This window comes from Rattus norvegicus, chromosome 20, assembly GCF_036323735.1.
Source record: "Rattus norvegicus strain BN/NHsdMcwi chromosome 20, GRCr8, whole genome shotgun sequence".
Taxonomy (NCBI): domain Eukaryota; kingdom Metazoa; phylum Chordata; class Mammalia; order Rodentia; family Muridae; genus Rattus; species Rattus norvegicus.
The window spans coordinates 55,976,732-55,991,245 of NC_086038.1; the positions used below are offsets into that span (position 1 = coordinate 55,976,732).

Sequence of the window (14,514 nt, forward strand, 5' to 3'; positions counted from 1 at the left end):
AACTTCAGACACTCTACCCCGGGTGTCTCCCCTCCCTAGTAAGCCCAGCACACAGCGCTACCTTCCTTTGTCTGTTTTCTTGCTTGATGTTTTTTTATTCTAATCCAATAATTTTATTCATTTAGCTTTTCTATTCACTTATTTAGTTGGAACATGGGTTTCTCTACATAGCCCTGGAAATCACTAGCTAGATCAGACCTCACCAGCTGCTCTGTCTCCTGCTCTGTCTCCTTCCTGACTGACGAAATTAAAGGCATGTATGGCTACACCCAGTTTCCTTATTTCTTTAACCCCAGAAAGGTTTTCCTGTCTGTTTTGATTTCTCCTTCTCTTATTTTATTGCATGTTTAGTTTTTTTTGCTTTGTTTTGTTTTTTTTAATTTAATTTAATTTAATTTTTTTACTCTTCAGATTTTATTCCCCTCCTGGTCCACCCTCGGACTGTTCCACATCTTCTACCTCCTTCCTGCCCCCAACTATATTTTTTGGCTAATATGCACTTATTAGTACATACTATGCATGTCCTTTCGGGTCTGAGTTACCTCACTCAGGGTGATATTTTCTAGTTCTATCCATTTGCCTGCAAAACTCAGGATGTCCTCACACTTAATAGCTGAGTGGGATTCCACTGTGTAAGTGAATCACATTTTCTTTATCCATTCTTTTGTTGTGGGACATCTGGATTGATTCCAGCTTTTGGCTATCGCAAACAAGGCCACTGTGAGTATAGTGGAACACGTGCCCCTGTGGAATGATGGGGCATCTTTTAGGTATATGCCCAAGAGTGGTAAACAGACAGAGTGAAACTAATAGACGTTATGAATCAAATGGATTTCCAGAGTGGTTGTACCAGTTTGCAATCCCACCAGCAATGGAGGAGTGTTCCTCTTCCTCCACATCCTAACCAGCATGTGTTGTCACCCCAGGTTTTGATCTTACATTCTGATTGGTGTAAGGTGGAATTTCAGGGTTGTTTTGATTTTCATTTCTCTGACCACTAAGGACTTTGAACATTTCTTTGGATGCTTCTCAGTCATTCCTCTGTTGTGAATTCTCTGTTTAGTTCTATACCCCAGTTTTTGACTGGGTTGTTTGGTTTTTGTTTTTGTTTTTGTTTTGTTTTTTTGTGTGTGTGCTTAGCTTCTTGAGTTCTTTATATATTTTGGATATTAACCCTCTATCAGATGTGGAGTTAGTGAAGTTTTCTTCCCAATGTGTAGGTTGCCAATTTGTCTTACTATGTCCTTTGCCTTACAGGAGCTTTCCAGTTTCATGAGGTTCCATTTATCAATTCTTTATCTTAGAGCTTGAGCCATTGGAGTGCTGTTTAGGAAATTTCCCACTGTGTCAATGAATTCAAGGCTCTTTCCCACTTTCTCTTCTATTAGATTCAGTGTATCAGGTTTTATGTTGAGGTCCTTGATCCACTTGGACTTAAGCTTTGTGCAAGGTGACAAATATGGGTCTATTTCAATTTTTCTGCACAGAGACATCCAGTTAGACCAGCACCATTTAATGGTGTTCTAGTTACTAGCCTCCACGTAGGACCAGAACATGAACCCAATTTGCATGTGCAGAATTGTGAGGAGGCTTTCCTGATCCAGGTAATCCGTATTTTTTACATGAAAAAAAAAAACATAAATGTTGGAGTGAGGAAGAAATGAAGAAAGAAAGAGAGAGGGGGGAGGAAGGAAAGAAGGAAAAATAGAATATGGATTTACAGACAGAAAAAAACAACAACATAAACAAAGAATAGAAAAACAGAAAGACCCTGAAGGAGAGAACAACAGATTCCTGTTCATATTGTTTATGCTACTATTTGTACGAAAGAATAAACAAATAAGCAATGACAACAAAATCCTTAAGGAAAAAATGGGGGAGGGGAAGAAAGACAGAGAATTACTTTGCAATCAGCACCAGGCTTCTTCTCATCCTAACTTCACCCCCAAACCACCAGAACTAGCTCTGTTCCTGTGTGTGTGGCAACATCCCACTTTTATGCACTGTGGAGGATATAACCTTAGAGCCCAGCTCAGCCTCCTGACCCAATACCACATAAAATCCCAATTCCTGCTTTTCTTTGCTTTTATTGTCATTTGTTTGCTAATCCCAGGCAAATTGATTGCTTTAGTTTTAATTCTTACTATTTTTAATTGTGTACATGTATGTGTGCGTATGCTCACTCTTACTCAAGTGCAGGTCCTCAGAGAGGCCAGAGGCTTTCCTGGAGTAGGCAGGCATGATAGATAGATAGATAGATATAACAGATAGATAGATAGATAGACAGACAGACAGACAGACAGACAGATACCTTGGAGTAACAATGGATAGAAGTGCTGGGAATCTGAATTATGAGGGAAGAGAGAAGCCCTGGCCTAGGTGGCTGCCTGAAGCCTTCCTCTCAGTACTGCACCATGAACTGTGGATGTTAGCCATGTCACCAGTAATCCCACCACTCAGGTTCACGAAAGATGAAAATAAGTCACACTCCTAACCCCTAACCCTATCTCCAGGAGTTGTAATTTTTCATGTCTTTTTTTCCAGCAGCATGATAGCTAATGAAGGGCACCTGCAAACTGTGGCAGAATGCCCATCTATATGTACAAATAATGGGGCTCACTGTCTTTTGATTTGTTTGATTCTTTAATATCCGTGTGTGTGTGTCTGTGTCTGTGTGTCTGTGTCTGTGTGTGTGTGTGTGTGTGTGTGTGTGTGTGTGTGTGTGTGTGTGTGTATGCATATGATGGAGGTACGGTAGGTAGGCGGCATCCAAACTCTGTGTGAGTATCATTGCAGCAAAGGCAGCTCTATGTCATTCAGTTGTCATTATTTGCTTATTGTATTGTGTATGCATGCATGCATGTATATATGTATGTGTGTATGCATGTACATAGTTACCGTTGAGGCTTGCTCCTTTAAATAAAATTATACCCATTTTGGATTCAGTCTCCATTTTGTTCATAAGGTGAAATTAAGTTCAAGTTCTCAGACTCCATTTCCCAGAAGCAATTATCCACAGCTGACAGTGAAGAGTATTACTTCAGTTACACTGAATAACCAGTAAACCAGTAAAGTTATGGCTGAATCACCCTTGGTCGGTTATCTCAATGCACTAAAGTTCCTCTGTTCGCCATCCATCCACCAGCCCCTGTTCTTCACTCAGTGCCATACATCTGAAAGGTTGGCTGATAATACCTAGTAGGCCAACTGCTCCCTTCTTGCCTGTTGCCTTCTAAACTTTGAACTTTTTTTTCTAAAATGTTTGCTCTGAGAAATGTTTGATGTCAGAATTTCAGATGCAATTCAGGACTACGTCCCTGGTCTGACCTGTATTAAGCCTTCAATAAGCTAATCTTGCTGAACTGAGATCGGGTTTACATGGTTGATGTGGCCCCAACACTTACTTTTCCACTTACTTAGGTTTTATTTATTGAGAAAAACTTGAAACAATTCAGCAGGAGACAGGAGGACTGGTGTCCACTGAATTCTCCCTATTCTCCAAGCATCATCTATGGGTAAAGTTGTTAATTGTTTTTTGAAACACTGGAATTCCCTCAGAGGACACTTGGAAATTAGAAACTTAAGAAATTAGAACACGCATGTTCTGTAGTCTGACTATGGAAGGGCGATTGAGGAAAGGTATAGCAGTGGACACTAAGGAATACTTTAAGGGACCAGATGACTTATTAGACTAGTAGTTATATTGCTGAAGATATAGATACAGATAGTAAGGAGTCTGACTCCATCCTTGCCTGCTAAAAGTAATGGCAGTGGCCATGGATCAAGAGCACAAGAAATTCAGAATCCCAGTGCAAACCAAAACAATTTCTTTTAATGAGAATAACTAAAATCCAAAACAAAATTTCAGAACATGAGAATCAGATGCAAGTCCAACAGGCAGATGAACAGCATCCACAACTCCAATTTCTGTAGATATGACCACCTTGTCTGGGTTCTGAATGCATCAGTCATGTACAGAGTTCAAGACAGAAAAGTACTCAAAAAATATACTTGTGCCTTACATTCTAGGTTATCCTGGAAGATATCTATGGTGAAAGTATTCCATGGCCCCTATATACTTACTCCCTGAGAGCCCTGCTTACTCCTTCCATGAGCCTTGAGTTGACCTTGAAGGTCTGGATAGAACCAGATGCTGCTGAACGCCTTCTCCAAATGACTGTTCCTTGACATCCTTTGATGGCGTCTGTTGATAACATTGACCTAAAAAGCAAAGCAGCTCTCACTGTGACTGCTTAGTCCCACCTCTTTTCTCAAATATCTTTGTTGACTACTTGGAGATCGGTATAAATGCATATGCCTCGACATAAGACAATAACTTGCAGGAGTTGATTTTTCCACCATGTGGGTCCCAGAGACTGAACTCGGGTATGCATGTTTGTCAACAAATAACTTTATTCTCTGAGTCATCTCACCAGACTTTTTTAAAAAGTAGCATAAAGTCGGCTACTTTGACTTTCAAAATAGTGTCTGTAAAAATTAGCCTTGCATTTTAATATTATTGCTTTTATTATTTTGTCTTTTTCTTCTATTGAAGATTTTTTATTATATGTATGAGTGGTCTATCTGCATGTACACCTGCATGCCAGAAGAGTGCTTTGGGCTTCTTGGAATTGAACTCAAGGTCTGGGGAAGAAGAATAGTCAATACTTAACTACTGAGCCATCTCTCTAACCCCATTACTTCTGTTCTTATATGCCTTGTTGCTCCAGTTTATTTTCTAATGAATGTTCTCTTGGCATAATAAAGGTGATCTTCCAATCTGCACCCAGAAGGGACACACATCTCCAATGACATGTTCATCTTGGGTATCAATTACTGAAAATCAGAGTTCGGAACAGAAGGTTTCTTTCTGTTTATAGTTATCCTGGAACTATTTATATAAACCAGAACCTTCTGCTCCCTGATATTTACTTATCTCTGTCCTCCTGCTTGAGTTCTTGGACTACTAGTGGGCCACCACCATGACAATAAGTTTCTTCTTGGTGTCCTACAACCACAAACAATTAAGTTCCTATTAGTGCATATCGCATTAGCTTAGATGATTCAAGACATCTGACTTGGCTTCTAGACTAAGAACCTGTAGCTGGGTATGTAGAAGCAGTGTTCCATTGGGCCAGACAGAAGAGCCTAACCTGAGTTTCCCTATGGCATTCAGTGCCCTGGATTCCCTAACAGTTTCATGTGTTTGAAAGTCCTTTGGAGTTTTGGCAGGCTGAAAGATAAGCAGGAGACCCACTAAAGATCAATTGTCCCTTTCCTTTCAAACTGAAATTAGATTTCTTTTTGAGAGAGGATAGGTGCCTGTGGTGTGGGTGACTCAGGTCTCCTCCAACTTTTGGACTTGGAGCCCACCAAGCCAACTATGGGAGAAGGCACAGCTCAGGTGCAATAATACTTACTTCCACGAGGTGGCACCCCACACCTTGTATCCACATTCTTCAGGACAAGCACCTGATGATGTTTGTCCAGGAGAGGTCACATCCACACCACCCTTCTGTTTCCCTTTTTGTTGAGTGGGACCACTGAGTCCTACTAAGTGGAGATCACCCTTATAGACAGCACAGAGCTTTGGTCAGAATGCAGAAATGTGATGTTTTAAGTCCTGTCACTCGTATGAATTTCAAGTTGACATTGTGCTCTATTCTATCATATATGCTTTTGTTGATACTAATATAAAGGTTTACGAATTAAAAAGGCAGAGGTAAATCATTTTATCTACAGAGAGTATGATAACATTTATGAAAACCCCAAGGATATCAGTGAAAAAGCTATGGCCACAAATGATCTTGTTAACGTCAGCACTCATCTTTTCTACAGTAAAATTTCGATTTTTCAGAGCCTTTTCTATTCCTTGGTTTTTTTGAGGTTTTAGTTGTAACAAAACTCTTCATAGCTGAAATGAGAACAGCAAGCAGCTCTTTGACACTGTTGACTGCATCACTCGGTATTCCCGGTGAGTCAATGCCTGCTGTCTCTCAACAGTCATTTTGGCCATCTTAGTCATTCCTGGCCCACGATTTTTTGTGTAAGTGACCAAGTCTTCCACAGTCTCCACTACCTCTACCACTGTAAGGTATTCCAAAATTCTTTTGCAAATTCTAATAATCTTAGGAACCTCAGCCTCATCAAAGGTAAACAGTAGGTCAGATGAGCTAGAAAAGAAGCCCCTAGAACTGTGGATGAGATAATCCTGTGCAGGAACAGAGTGTGGGTCTGACTGATGCATCTGAGCTGCCTGGACAAGCTTGGTGCAAGCATTCTCAACTTTAACAAATGCTGGCGGCACATCTCTCTTCAAAATCTGATCTTCAGTGGTCTGAACAGATTCTTTTCCAACCTGCATGAGGTTGCTGACGATGCCTGCATGGTGATGGTCATTTGTAGGGCTGGGAGCCAGGACTGGCCCATTTTTCTTAATATTCCCTTTTTTTTTGATTCTGAGTCATGGTCTACAGGAAAGAAATGACACAAACTGATCAATGCATCACCTTCTGAGTTCTTTGTCTTGTCTTTGTTGTTGTTGTTATTGTTGTCTTTGTTGTTGTTGTTGTCTTTGTTGTTGTTGTTGTCTTTGTTGTTGTTGTCTTTGTTGTTGTTGTTGTCTTTGTTTTTGTTGTTGTTGTTGTCTTTGTTGTTGTTGTTGTCTTTGTTGTTGTTGTTGTTCTCTATGCTTGCTCTCCTCTAGATGACAGTTATTTAAATCCAGTTTACGTGCAAAGAATTGTAAGCAGGCTCTTTTATCTAAAGAGTACCCTTGAAATAAAATGAGAGTCAAAATAAGAACTTGTTTTGACTCATAATATGTGGAAAATATATGTGTATGTTTGTAGACAGAAAAGAGAGCATGAGAACACAGAGAACCTAAGGAAGAGCAACTGATGCCCATTTTTATTGTTTAAGCTACTATTTGTTTGGGGTAGAGTGTCCTTCCTACTTTGCTCTAACATGGACTAGAGGTTCCTTAAGCTTATCTCACAAAACGGTTCATTTTTTTAGATGGATTCCAGAAAGAAGGAAAGAAGGAAAAAAGGAAAGAAAGAAAGAAAGAAAGAAAGAAAGAAAGAAAGAAAGAAAGTCTAATTAGTTGTAATATCATGATTAAATTAGAGCTGTTCTGTGAATGAGAGGAAAAAATCTATTAAATGAGTAATGCAGGGATTAGAGATGAGCACCACCACAACCAGCTTAAAAAAAAAAGAAAAAAGAAAAGAATAATATTTTCTATATTTGCAAGCAATCCTAATTTGTTATAATGTCCCCTTTGTGTACTTGAATTCAACTTTGCTTTATTATGGAAATTTTACAGAGTACTATCTTCAAAAAGTACTGGACAACCTCTTTGTGTGCAGGCAACTGTCGCCTGCTTTAATTTTTTTTTCATAACACAGGACCTGCGACAGGTATAAACACAGCTCTAAGGAGAAAATGGAGGAAATTCTGAAATCCCAAGCACAGAAGTCAGCTCCAGTTGACAACCACAAGTAAAGGCAATATTGCTTTTCTCTAATGAAGTCTCAACTGGGGAAATAATGGCCGGCCTGGGTTGATTTCCGTGGGAAGGGAACATCTAGGGAGAGCTTAGAGATCGGAAACTATGATCAGAATCTAGTGTAAAAAAAATACAATTTCTATTATTTAAAAAAGCCCCCCTCCTCCCTCCAAAAAATAGCAAAACATTATTGATTCTAACTGTTCCTTTTCTGTATATCAGACCGCTCCCAAACTTCTAGGTACTGTGAAATTCTATCCCAGTTGGACTATCAAAGATAAAAAAAGGGAGCCACCTACATGGTTACAGGAATCCATCATCAATACTAGGTATACTTTCCAATATGTGTAGCTGTTCCTAGGCTGTTCCCAATACTGAGTCCTTTATGACTCAGGTAAACTTGGTTGGTAATTCTTAGAAATGTATGGGTCCTGTAGGGTGTGTGTGCTTTATTAAAAACCAAAGCTATGGTTGTTGTAAAAGAAATTAAAACAAGGGTATAGACATGACAAGAATTTAAGATGCTTGATTTTTGTGCAAGCTTTATTTACCTAAACATTCGGCATTAATTAAAAATAAAAAATCATGTGAATATTGTCCAGATTCAGCCTTGAAATTGCTGAGCTGTCAAGAGGCTGAGTGAGAGTGAGTGAAGTCCTTTTTCCCTTAGCGTGTGTTATCAACCCCATTAAAATTTCCTGAGACCTAGGTATGAGTGTATTGTTTTGTTTAGTTGGTTGACTCCAGGCAGGGACATCCTGAGTTGGAGCAATGGGGAGTGTGTCTGTGTCACAATACAAAGACCTCAAAGGACAGTGGGTTGTCAGACGTTCACACGGAAATCATGACTAATTTCATGCAGAAAACTTGGCACTGGAGAGTCATGGCTTACAGCACTGGTTTCTTCCCGTGGCCTCTGTGGGCACTTGGCATACTCAAATAATTCAGAGACAGACACAGGCCTTCAGACCCAACTCTTCTCAGTGGTGAGGGTGCTGGAGAAGCGAGCAGAGCTCTCGAGGGAGAATTTAGCTAGCTTGAAAAAAATAACTGGAAACTATATTCATTCATTTTCTTTATTTTATTATTGAGTGTACAGTTTTAGAGTGTACATTGGTAGTGGACTGGTTGGTACTTAGGGTAATATGTAGGTCAAGAAGAAGGGGTACCTTTCTTTGCTGGGATCATCCTTGCTCTGGGAGGAAGGGCAGTGAGTCCAGATGGGCTGGTATGTAGTCCTGGTGCTTTACCAAAAACACTTTGATTTTGGCTTCCCTTCTGATTTCCCAGGGCAACCTGGAAACCATGCAGGAAAGAAATGGAAATCATATTAAACAAGTGAGCAAGCAGGAGAAAACAAAACTAAAATCTGTCCATTAAGTTGGGCCTAACAAAGCAAGCTCACAGTCCACAAAGTCTGATAGTCTGAGACTCATCCCTGGCTGGAAGAAGTGAAGTGAGTGTAGTACACACACAGACACACACACACACACACACACACACACACACACGCAGTCTATCATTTCAGAGTGCACACACACATAGCCACCAATGTTCACATCACTTGGCCACAGCCTCTAGCAACTTCCTTTGTTCCAGATTACAGGGTCGGTTATGGTGGCTCAAGCCTTTAGTTCCAAAATCAGATCTCTGGCTTTAAGGCCTTATGGTCTATGGAGTAATAATAAGTAGAAAGAGAAAATAAATTGAATATTGCTTTGTTAGAACAGTTATAAATTTTAAGGAACATTATGGCTTGATATTCAAATGCTCTGGTTCAGTAGCACCTTCCTCCCAGTTCTCAGCCAATGTTTCTCAATGCCTGCCTGCCTCCTCCTCCATGATGCACCCCATCTGAGGGTGTGTGTGTGTGTGTGTGTGTGTGTGTGTGTGTGAGAGAGAGAGAGAGAGAGAGAAAGAGAGAGAGAGAGAGAGAGTCCATAGCACAACCATCACTGGAGGATTAAATAAAGACAAGACAGGAAGGCCAGAGGGATCTGTTGACCTAGCCAAATATTTTATTTCTTCACTTTATAGGAATAAAAAGTAACAAAACACTGCTGCTGTTTCCACAACCACCACCACGACCACTACTAACAACAATAACAACGACACCTCTATTACCTCCACCACCTCCACAATGGACCAGTGCTAGAGCAGACAACTCCCTGACTGGGAAGAAGGAGAAAACTGTGTGATCCGCCCACCATGCTCAGGCTGACCAAGACCTGGCTAACTGTGTGGTATGGGTGGTTTCAACAATGCTCCTGGAGGGAGAGGGGGGACATTCCAGGGGGAGTAACGAAGAGAACCAAGGAAGGGAAAAGAATGGCACTGGCAAGTGTCAACCTCCAAGAGCCCCAAAGGCTAGGGGTGACAAGCATTCCCTTGTTCACCACCAGTCATACAAATGAGCAAAGACTCCCCTGTCACAGACAGATGGCCACGCCTCTCTCTCCTCTGTGTTCTCCATGCATGCTGTGATGGCTGCAGCACTCCGGTGTCCCTCCTTCTCAAGGACAAACCAGGCAACCGATCAGCCTTTGGTGACTCCCCCCAGGCAGCCCAGAACGCCTCTGAAGAACCTCACCCAGGACACAGCCTAACACATCCCCATGTTCCATCAAGGTTTGATGCATTCCCAGAAGGCATGGACAGGCATCCAGAGGCAGGCAGCTCAGGAAGCAGAGGTGAAATAGATGTGAATGATTGTGAGCAGGATAAAGCAGAGAAGCAGGAAGACACTGGGAGAGCAGGAGGAGGAAAAAGGCTCCACCCATGTCTGCAGTTCAGGAGAAGAAAGGCCTAGGACAGGCCCTGCTAGTAAACTTCCATGTGCAGGAAACCCCTACAGTTGCACACATATGAGGGACTGATCAATGGGAGAGCTACACTGAGACAGTCATAGCCCCAGGAGGAACCTGGGGCCACAAGTGTGTTCGAAGTGACGAAAAATGTGTCCTGCAAGTCACACTCATTCTTGCAGCTAACTGCATTCTTAACCAATGCACGAGCCATAAGGATCTTTAGGTTGGGAGCGAGATGGAGGCAGGCAGGACCTCACCCTGGAACTCTTACCTCAAGTGCTAATGATGACCCAGTTCCCTGTCTGTCCTCTGGAGGGAGAGGATATAGAGAGAGTTTGCCTCAAGCTTCCCTGCACAAAAGATCAACAAAAAAGAAAACATAAAATGGCTCAGGAGCAAGAAAACAGTTTTACTGACACAGAGCTCCACAGCCAGCACCAGCAGATCACAGAAAGCAGGCAAGGCAGGCACATGTGGCAAGGGCACCAAGAGGGAGGCTCCCAACCCAGACCACAGCCTCAGATGCAGCATTGGACTTGAGTCTGAGGGAACTGGACTGGGAGGAAGCCAGAGCCCTCCCCTCTACCCCTCTGGTAGAAATGCTGGTGCTCCCTGGGTCTTTAACCTCCCTGTGGAAATGTGACGCCAAGGTACACGAATAGGGGCAGGGTGCACACACGAGGTCAGATGCGTGGTGTCATGGGATGGACTGGATAACACACTGCACCAACCCACATGCTCTGCCACCGTAACCCAGAGCTGAGGTGGAGGTGGGGAAAAACCACTAGCACACACCGGCCAGAAAACAGGAAGGTCCGTGTGCCACCCAGTGAGGTAAGACAAGTAGAGAAGCTGGACCGGTAAGATTCAGACATCAACAAGCTGCGGTGACAGGAGGCGGTGGCAAAGATGGCAGATAACGAAGAACAGAGGTGAACAGGACACTGCCCCAAAACACACTGCCTGCCCCACACACCCTGTGTCACCAGAGCAGGTGGACTGCTATGGGTGCCCGGATGGACCAGACCAGACCAGACCAGGCCTACTTTGCTGCCCTGAATGCCAATGCTCACATGACATTCCTGGGCATGCCTCCCAGCAATGGGAGAAGAGCAAACTCAGGACTGCTGGCGGCAGACCTGGGAATGACAATTGATGCCTGCTGTCTCTCATTTAGGATCCTACCCCAGGTTCACAAACATAAACATGTAACAAATTTCACTTCCTCCAGATAGTCAAATTCTACCCTCTTCTCCGTGCTCCGCCAGGGCCGTGGGCTGACCCGGGAGGGGCCGATCTGAGGGCCTCACTAAACCATCCAATCGAAAGGGCAGGGACTTAATCAATGCAAGCTTACGACCCGCACTTACTGGGGAATTATTGGGGAATAATTGCAATCCCCGATCCCCATCAGATCCCCATCACGAATGAGGTTCAATGGGTTACCCGCGCCGGCGTAGGGAAGGCACACGCTGAGCCAGTCAGTGTAGTGCGCCTGCAGCCCCAGACACCTAAGGGCGTCACAAACCTGTTATTGCTCAATCTCGGGTGGCTGGATGCCACTTGTCCCTCTAAGAAGTTGGGGGATGGGGGTTGCATAACTAGTTAGCATGCCAGAGTCTCGTTCGTTATCGGAATTAACCAGACAAATCGCTCCACCAACTAAGAACGGCCATGCACCACCACCCACGGAATCGAGAAAGATCTGTCAATCCTGTCCGTGTCCAGGCCGGATGAGGTTTCCCGTGTTGAGTCAAATTAAGCCGCAGGCTCCACTCCTGGTGGTTCCCTTCCGTCAATTCCTTTAAGTTTCAGCTTTGCAACCATACTCCCACCCCCCCCTCCCCGAACCCAAAGACTTTGGTTTCCCGGAAGCTGCCTGGCGGGTCATGGGAGTAATGCCGCCCCATCACCAGTCGGCATCGTTTACGGTCGGAACTATGATGGTATCTGATCATCTTCAAGCCTCCGACTTTCGTTCTTGATTAATGAAAACATTCCTGCCAAATGCTTTCGCTCCAAGAATTTCACCTCTAGCGGCGCAATACGAATGCCCCCAGCCGGCCCTCTTAATCATGGCCTCAGTTCCGAAAACCAACAAAATAGATCCGAGGTCCTATTCCATTATTCCTAGCTGCAGTATCCAGGCGGCTCGGGCCTGCTTTGAACACTCTTTTTTTTTTTTTTTTTTCCCAAAGTAAACGCTTCGGGCCCCAAGGGACACTCAGCTAAGAGCATCTGGGGCGCGGGACTGGGACGGGCTGTGACTCGCCTCGCTGCAGACTGCCCGCCCACTCCCAAGATCCAACTACGAGCTTTTTAACTGCAGCAACTTTAATATACGCTATTGGAGCTGGAATTACTGCAGCTGCTGGCACCAGACTTGCCCTCCAATGGATCCTCATTAAAGGATTTAAAGTGGACTCATCCCAATTACAGGGCCTTGAAAGAGTCCTGTATTGTTATTTTTCATCACTACCTCCCCAGGTTGGGGAGTGGGTAATTTGCATGCCTGCTGCCTTCCTTGGATGTGGTAGCCACTTCTCAGGCTCCCTCTCCAGAATCAAACAACTCCATCGAAGTTCCTGGAAAGGCCACACCCACGAGAGAAATCAGTCCCGACCCCGAGGAGGGGAGGACTTCTGTTTTCTACCAGCCATAGGAGTGCAGCTGAGGAAGGGGTGAGGTGACACCACAGCCCGAGCATACAGCATGCACAACAGGCACCATAACCTCGATGTGGGAACTGCCAAAACCGGGATGAGAGCGGGAGGGATGCACAGATCAGACGTCACCTGGGGATGAGAGACAGGTGAACTGGGAGCCCATTGCCACCAGCGTTCACAATGAATGATCTTCGCAATGAATGTCCATTCCTGCTCTTGTTCAGCTAAGGCCACAACATGGATCCACCAAAAGCTAGAGCAGCCTATGCAATCTGAACAACAAGGGCGATCATAGGAGGACAAAACGTGCAAGCTGTGAAATGAAAGTGAGCATGGCGAGCGAGCACACCAAGAACAATGGAGAAAGCTGGACAAACTGCCAGGAGAAAAACTCACAGTGACATCAAGCAGGGGAGGTGGACCTTGCAGGACAAGCGTGGAGAACCATGCTGCTAATGCTGGCAAAAAGGCTTTAGGCACAAAGCCAGAAAACAACAACAGCAACAAAAACCCCAACCACTTCCCTGCTTACCTCCAAGAAAGCAACTCTGTGAGGTGGGCAAAGCAGTGCACTCGGGAGGCAGGTGGCAGAAAGACCAGGACACACCAAGCAGGGACTTGTACAGACTTGGGTACTCAACAACAAAACAAAACCACAAAGTCAGAAACTGATCACAGAGGAGCACCCCGCCCCTGGCTCCACAATTCCACCCAGTACAGGTGACAATGGCCGAGGAGAAAGCAGGTCCGAAAACAATAGACAGTCCCCAGTTGTCAGAAGCCACCCAGAGAGCGCACATGAAGTGAGAAGTATGTGGTGTGTGCAGGTGTAGTGTCTGGCACTCTGAGCCCCTAGGGCAGAAAACAGGTGGCCGGATAATCCAACAGCCTTAAGGTTCCTTTAATAACACCAACCACAGGACAGTGTGCCAGCACACACCTCCAGGTACAGATCGGACAGACTGCAAAGATCAAAACAATAACGGGACAGGGAGGAAATTCACAGGCCACATGGTAAACCTGGAAGTCATGCCTGGTACGGTGTCCCAAAAAAGTCCCCATGAACAGGAGAATGAACCTCCAAGGAAAAGTCAGTTGACCTCACAGCCATGAGATGTAGATAGACAGGGCCATGCTAGAATGTCCTCGCCACAGCATTATCTCAGTCTCAAAAATCTAGAGCCCTGGACCGAGGGACCAAAGGGCTCCTGGAAAAATTTTAAATAAAAAGACTCTGAAGCTCCGGAGAGACCAGGCTGGGCCCCAATGGCTTGGAAACCTGGGCCACATCATCCTCTTGGCCTCTGAAATCCAGAGCCCTGCCCTCCAGGGACAGGGAGAAAGGAGGGAAAAAGGGAAAAAATAAAATTCCCCGGGTGGGGCTTAAGCCTTCAAGTTGACCTGATCCAGCGCCACCAACCCTGTAATTTGTCTCAATAGTGAGCACAGCAACTAACATTCCCCGCTTAGATCTCCCAGGACCACGTCTTAGAGAGAACGCACCCTCACGTGACACCATCTCCGGGACAAA

The 14,514-nt window shown here is 44.3% G+C and overlaps 1 pseudogene; it reads right to left on the reverse strand.

The window, feature by feature from the left end:
• Positions 1–2,319: 2,319 nt before the first annotated feature.
• LOC102556677 (uncharacterized) lies at positions 2,320–13,496 on the reverse strand (annotated as a pseudogene).
• Positions 13,497–14,514: the final 1,018 nt, after the last annotated feature.